This window comes from Anolis carolinensis, chromosome 1 (genome assembly GCF_035594765.1).
Source record: "Anolis carolinensis isolate JA03-04 chromosome 1, rAnoCar3.1.pri, whole genome shotgun sequence".
In the NCBI taxonomy this organism is placed as follows: domain Eukaryota; kingdom Metazoa; phylum Chordata; class Lepidosauria; order Squamata; family Dactyloidae; genus Anolis; species Anolis carolinensis.
The window spans coordinates 349,554,548-349,561,179 of record NC_085841.1 but is presented as its reverse complement, the minus strand read 5'-3'; the positions used below and the strand labels follow the sequence as shown (position 1 = coordinate 349,561,179).

General features: G+C 43.5%; 1 long non-coding RNA gene across 1 annotated transcript; it reads left to right on the top strand.

The window, feature by feature from the left end:
- The first annotated feature begins 300 nt into the window (after positions 1 to 300).
- Positions 301 to 4,952, top strand: LOC134295663 (uncharacterized). The gene is made up of 2 exons (XR_010002281.1): positions 301 to 599; positions 4,670 to 4,952. It is a non-coding gene; the product is annotated as an uncharacterized LOC134295663 (long non-coding RNA).
- Positions 4,953 to 6,632: the final 1,680 nt, after the last annotated feature.

Genomic DNA, 6,632 nt, shown 5'->3' with positions numbered 1-6,632 from the left:
GGAATAGGAAGCTGCTGTACTCAAAATAAGAAATTAATTGGTAAGTGGCACCAGACTCGGCAGCCTAAAAATACTGATTTATATCTATTTCAAGCAATTCATATTTATACTTAGGAAGTGGAATTTATCTTTGTGTGATTTAATCGTCTACAATAAGGGATTCTTCAGGAGGGAATCTACCAGACAACACTTTCAAGTATATGTTCAGATTGTTGACATGTTTCATTATCCTTTTCCTTTTTAATGGCCAACACTCTGGCTTTTTAAAATTGAGTTTACTGTTGTTTTTAATCTGTCTTGTTATAAATGACAGAAACTGCTGTCAGCTTCAAGGAGCAGAGCAAGGCGGAAACTCTAGGGGGGAAAGTGAAAGAGAGAATATTTTATGAGATTGTGTGGAAACCCCCGACAACCACAACGTCTGGGTGCCTGGGAGTCTGCTTAAAAATAAACAAATATCCATGACCTCCAACAGTTGACGGAAGAAAATAGATGCACCGGTTTCCCCCAGCATGACCAAGGAATTCAGGCCAAGGGGAAAAAAGCAGCTTCTTGGATGGAATCTGGCAGAGGCGAAGCCTAGACAAGTCTACTCTGAAGTAAGTCCCACTACATTCAACAGGATTAACTCAGTTAAATTTGGCAGGGGCAGTCCTGATTAATCCTATATCCTCCCACTTTTTCATTTGTTTGGGTTTCTCTCTTTTCTTCCTCCCACTTTCCCCACTTGTCCTCGTTTTTACTGCAGTTGCTTCAAAATGAGTTCAAAGTGCAACAGTAGGAAGGAGAGGAGAGGAGGGAAAGAGCAAAATCTTGGTCTTCCCTGTAGACACTCAGGCCTTCTACATTGCCATATAATCCAGATTAACATATCAGATAATCCACGATAATTAGCTTTGAACTGGATTATATGAGTCTACACTGCCATATAAAGTAGATAATCTGGATTTTATATGGTAGGGTAGAAGAGGCCTCAGACTAAAGCAAACTGCTGCACTCCCTCATGGCTTGTTTGCTCTTCCTCATTAATAACTTTTGCCATCTTGATCACACTCTGATGTTGCTTGACCACAGTTTTCATATGTAAAATATTCGAAGGCATGAAAACCCAGCCCTCCTTCAATGTCTTCCAGTCTTAGTGTATTTGTATAGAATTGCTATCCATTTTTGTTTGTTTCATTTGTAAGGCTTCGTTTTCGCTTTTGAGCACCTCTCCCCAAAACAGGCGCCTTTCCAAATGAGCCTTTTGTTCCACATCCGAAAATACAAATATTTTCATTCTATTGGCAGCAATGGGTGGATTTCCCAGGCTCCCCTTGCCAGTGCGCGTTTTAAGGAGGCATTTTATGGGGTCTGCCTCTTTATGGGGTCAAAGGACTCCCTGTCTGGGGCTGAAGACATCCCCAAAGACAGAGATAGAAGAGAGAAGAGGGATTGCGCTCAGGGTGAAAAACTAACCAGCTCCCCCACCATTTCTTGGTGTCATTTCCCCCTTCAATCAGGAAACCTACCTTGTGCCACTTTTGAGGTCTCTTCATCAGAGGTAGAGGCAGACTCACGATGGGATCCTTGGCGCAGGGCTTGGATGTGCCGCTTTCGCTGACAGCTTGCCAGGGCTTGCCCTCCATCGCGTTTGCCGGGCAGCCTTGTTCCACAACCTTTCAGGCCCAGAAAGGCACTGGCAGGCACAGATGCTTTGGGACTGAATGCCACACGTGCACTCTCCTTGGAAAGAGACTGCGTTTGTGGCGTGCAGGCCCAAAGCAGCTAAGCCTGCCAGGGCCTGCAGCCGAGCACTGAAAATCGGGTGATGAAATGATTGCTGTTGCCACTTTCCTTTCATTTCACTGTTATTTTCATACCAGAGGGGGGTTTACTGTATTATGCCATCCAAAACGGTACAAAAACACAGATTAAGTGGCAGAAACCGGTACCACACACATGACTATTGTCTTCCAGGTCTGCCAAGCTATTTGAAACTACTGCAAGGACTTTCCCACATCTCCAAGGAGTAAAATCATAAACATACTACAGCATTAAAAAGCTGGTCTGCTACACTTTCACCCTGTTGCTTGAGTGCCCACCAAATGTAATAATGTTGGAAATGAGTAGAAAAGCATTCATTTCTTTTGTTTCCGGAGCATTGCAAATATGACAGATAAACAGCAAAGAGAATGTTAGGAAATGTAAGTAACATAATGCAACAAAGGGAGCGTAATCTTCAGCTGTATGGCTCTTCTCACACAATGGAGGCTGCTAATTACTACAGCCATTTTTTAAAAATTGCTGGCTAAAGATGTCCACAAATATACACATACTTCCTTCCACCTCATCTGGCTCACCTAGGAGTCCAAATCACATATGTGCTAACGAAACAACATACTCGTCAGGATTTCACACCTGAACACTATGACACATGTGGCCAAGCATGTGCACCTCGGATGACAAAGGTTATTAATGAGAAAGAACACACAAACTAAGAAAGGCTGCAACCGTTTGCTTTGGCCTCAGCCTACTGGAAAGGATGAATACCTGCCCCCTTCCCCCTACCCAACTAGATTACTTTTGTAGTTTCAATTCAGTTTGTTGTAATTCAAATAAGAAGGGGGAAAGGGGGAAGTGAGAACAGGATAGAAACTGGTACATTTAATACCAGCTGAAAATGTGGGCTCTCAAAGAATTATATTTATCCCCCCACATTAGCATTTTTAATTTTTGCGGATTTGATTAAAAACGTTTTCTCTAGGAATTTCTAGGTCAGTGGTTCCAAACCTTTTTTTTGACCAGGGACCACTTGACCAGGGACCACCTTGACCAAGGACCACTTTGGCCAGGGACCACACTCCAGCATTAGTACCAAAAGGGTTACAAATCAGTTTTTGGTCAACTTTAGATTTGGTTTGGTTATATGGGGTGCTGATTCAGAAAATTGCATTGGATAGACTACATCAACTCTAATTTCTGATACAGAATATATGCCATCCAGTAGTTGTCATCTGCTCTCCCACAGAAAACCATATTTAATAATGTAGAGCTGATGTGGTCTATCCAATGCAATTTTCTGAATCCGCACCCCAAATAACCCCAGAAACAGGCCTAAAAACTAAGACACCAAGGCGCCTGCTTCCAAGCGCCACATGAAATGGTTCCACTTAGCGGGAGGGAGGGAGGAGGAAATGCAGCAGTCAGGAGGCTTGTTGTCACACCTTTCGTGTGTACTCAGCCTCTCCCCTCCCAGCAACCCCTTTGCCTTGGTGTTATAAGAGGGTTTCGTGAGACCAGTCGCTCTTGTTGCAATGGTGTAGTAATGGTGAGGCCGCAGACAATATTTTAGTTCTTGGGTACCACTGGTGGTCCACGGACCACAGGTTGGGAACCACTGCTCTAGGTACACCAATCAACTAGGTGTTCTCTAAGGTTAAAAAGTAGTAATTATTTTATTTGCAAGGTTTCACTTTCACAGAAGTCCTGTGAAGATGGCTGACTGTAATTGGGACTATTTTTTATACCAAATTGGGAGAGTTGAAGGATACATAAATAATAAGTAACGAAATGTCCATGAGAAGACCAGGTTGAGATAGAAGGAAGCTGGCTTGTTTTATTCCAGGCGTTGGAGAAGAGATAACCTAAATGCACCAGGATATGTGCATGCTTTCTGGTCAAATTGTATCCCTACAGTGACACGGAGCAGGCAGAGAAGCTGTGGGAGACAGCTGAAAAAACAAAGCAAAACCTAGATCTGTAGGAGAAGCCTATAGATAAAGCGAGAGAGCGAGAGAGCGAGAGAGAGAGAGAGAGAGAGAGAGAGAGAGAGAGAGAGAGAGAAAGAAACCATAGAAATTATGATCATACAGCTGCTCATGTTTGGGAGATGCCAAGCAGAGATGGGCAGCCACATATGGGCTTGAAATGATTTGTCCAAAATTCAAGCTTCAAGCCTCTAGCCAAAGTATATTTCACTTCTTTCAGCTGTAAGATTTATGTAGCCCATATACAATGCATATTGGCATTCTGTATCTAAATGAAGCCTGGTGTTTTCCCTCAAAGCAAATGCAAATGCAGCTGCTGCCACTTCAAATGTGAGAGTAACATCCTGTTCTCATCGCCATCTCTTCAAAGCATTCTGCGCCAGTTGAGCATGCTCCATCCTCATTAAACAGGGAGGTGGGGGAGTTGTTTTCCCCTTTTCATGCAAATATTGGGATCTCCTTATCTCCTTCCCTTGTGCTAGTTTTCTGATACCTCCCTCTTGTTTTCAGTTGGCGATTTTTGTTTCCACATTCAGAGAACGAAATATATTTGGCTATCGCTGCTTCTAGAATTCCAACCACTTGGTTCTCACCTTAGGTAAAAGATGGAAAAGGCAAGCAAGCAAATAATTGTAATGTTTGCAAGAAAGAAATCCTTCCGTCATCCAGTCCAAGCTTAGGGGTCTTTTTCCTGTTACTCCCAGATATGATCTGATTTATTCTTGTGAACACTTCCTTGTACTTGTCAGCAAACCGGACTCCCCCCCCCCCCCCAGGGCTTCCACTGATAAGACCAGTATCCTAAACACCTCTTTATATCTCTGAAATGACACCCATTTTATTAAACAGAGTTGGAATATTATGACGCATTTCAGCCCATTATTGCTTCCCTCACCTTTTCAATCTTGCCCCTCTTGTAGGCAGATCAACAAACACAAGCCTTCAAATATTTCCTTCCAAACCTGGGGACCAATCAGCACCAATGACAGGCAGAGCATCCCAGTCAACCAGCCTGTAGATCCAAGCCAGCCACGATCTGGACCAATCAACATTCAGGGCAACAGAAGTCTTTTGTTTCAAACTGCTGACAAAGTGCTAAAATATTTCTGTCCATTTGCATTGAGATATGTCAGTTCTTTGCAGTGCTGTCTCTGCTGACATCCTCTCTGGCCATTGAGAATAAAGTCTCTGATTTTGCCTTCAGCCCCTTTGTGTCTCATTTGGTCCTTTGGGAACTTGGCACTTCAGGCCTTGAACCCACGATTTTAGCAGATTTGAAATCACATAACACACATTAGAGGAGGAAGAGGGTCTTATATTATTCTATCTAAACATATTCCTCTGAAATTGTCTGTACCCTACATTTTGTTGTGTGCTTTCAAGTTATTTCTGCCTTATGGTGACCCTATGGCACGTGGTAGCGTAACCTGCTTTTAACTGCATCCGTGACCCTATAGTAAGTCTATCACAGTTTTTCTTTGAAGCTGGCACTGGCTGTCTTCAGAACACATGATTCCAGTAAGAATCCAGAATTTTTATCCCTTAACCTGACTTTACTCAGCACTAAGCAAAGTCAGAGAATACTGTACTTCAGATTTTGCAAGAAACACTGGAGTGTCTCCAGAGCTTGCAGCCATCTAGACAACTGTCCACACACATACTTCCACTATCACTCTTTCCCTGCACTGATCAAGAAAGGAGATGGGTCATCCTCGTGTCACCGCTGCTGCTCCTTACCAGTCATGGAGCTCCCTGAAAGAACTTGGCCATTATAGTCACTTGTACTAAGGTCAGAACAGGATTACCATTTGATCAGCAAGGGGGGAGAGATCACCCTATACTCTCCTTACTGATTGTACAAGTGCTCCATGATGGCCTCAGTAGACCAACTGTAATGGCCAGGCTCTTGCAGAGAGCTTCATGGTGGGCAAGGAGTGGTGTCAATAACACAGAGAACAAAGAAGTGGCTCAACTAGACCTTCAGGACACTAACATGGTGTTTCAACGGGCTTGCTTCAGTGTGTGTGGCTGGCATCGCAGACAATTAAGCAGCTGGTGTAGACACGAATCAAGCAGTCCTTGATTAAGCACCAACTGTAGATGTAGTTTTGGCATGATTTTTTCAGATTTCCATGAGATTGTGACTTGTCCCAGTTAGGAAATCAAACCAGAGCCATAGTCCAATGTTCAACCACTACTCTGTGGTCATCATCCTAGGCTTTCACTCATGGCCGAGTATGATTGCCTTTCAAGTGTAGGGTCTTGATGGTGGGTCCGTAGGTGTTTCTAGAGACCTATTCTGGATCTGCATGTTCTTTTGCAATGAGGACATCGATTTCCAGAAGAAAAGAGATTCCGTCAAGGGTTGGCTTGATGTGCCTTCCTCTTGACATGTTTCTCCCTTTCACCCTCCATTCATGCCTTTTCGAATTCCACAACACTGTTGGTAACAGCTGACCTCTAGTTAGAATGCTTGAGGGCCAGGGTTTCCAGTTTTTGGTGTCTATACCACAGTTTTTAAGGTTAGCTTAAGCCCATCTTTAAAACTTTTTTCCTGTCCACCGACATTTCATCAACTACCCTGTAGTGCTTCTCTAAGTGCAGCAAAACTGAAAACAAGTCATGTGGTTACTGCTCAACACTGTTTTTCAGAAGCCTCCAGGAAACACCTTTCTTCTTAAAAACAATGTATTCATTTTACCTGCTTGTTCAAACAGTGCGAGTGTTTTGCCACCACAGCCCATATGACAGATAGGGCAGGAGAGAGAGGTAAGGTTAGATGGGGGCACATGCTGTCCACATAGGATGGCTGTTCCCTGTGCTTTTCTCAGGATGTTCATTTGACATGTGCTGCCTGAGGTTCTCTTCTTCATCCAAAGTGGT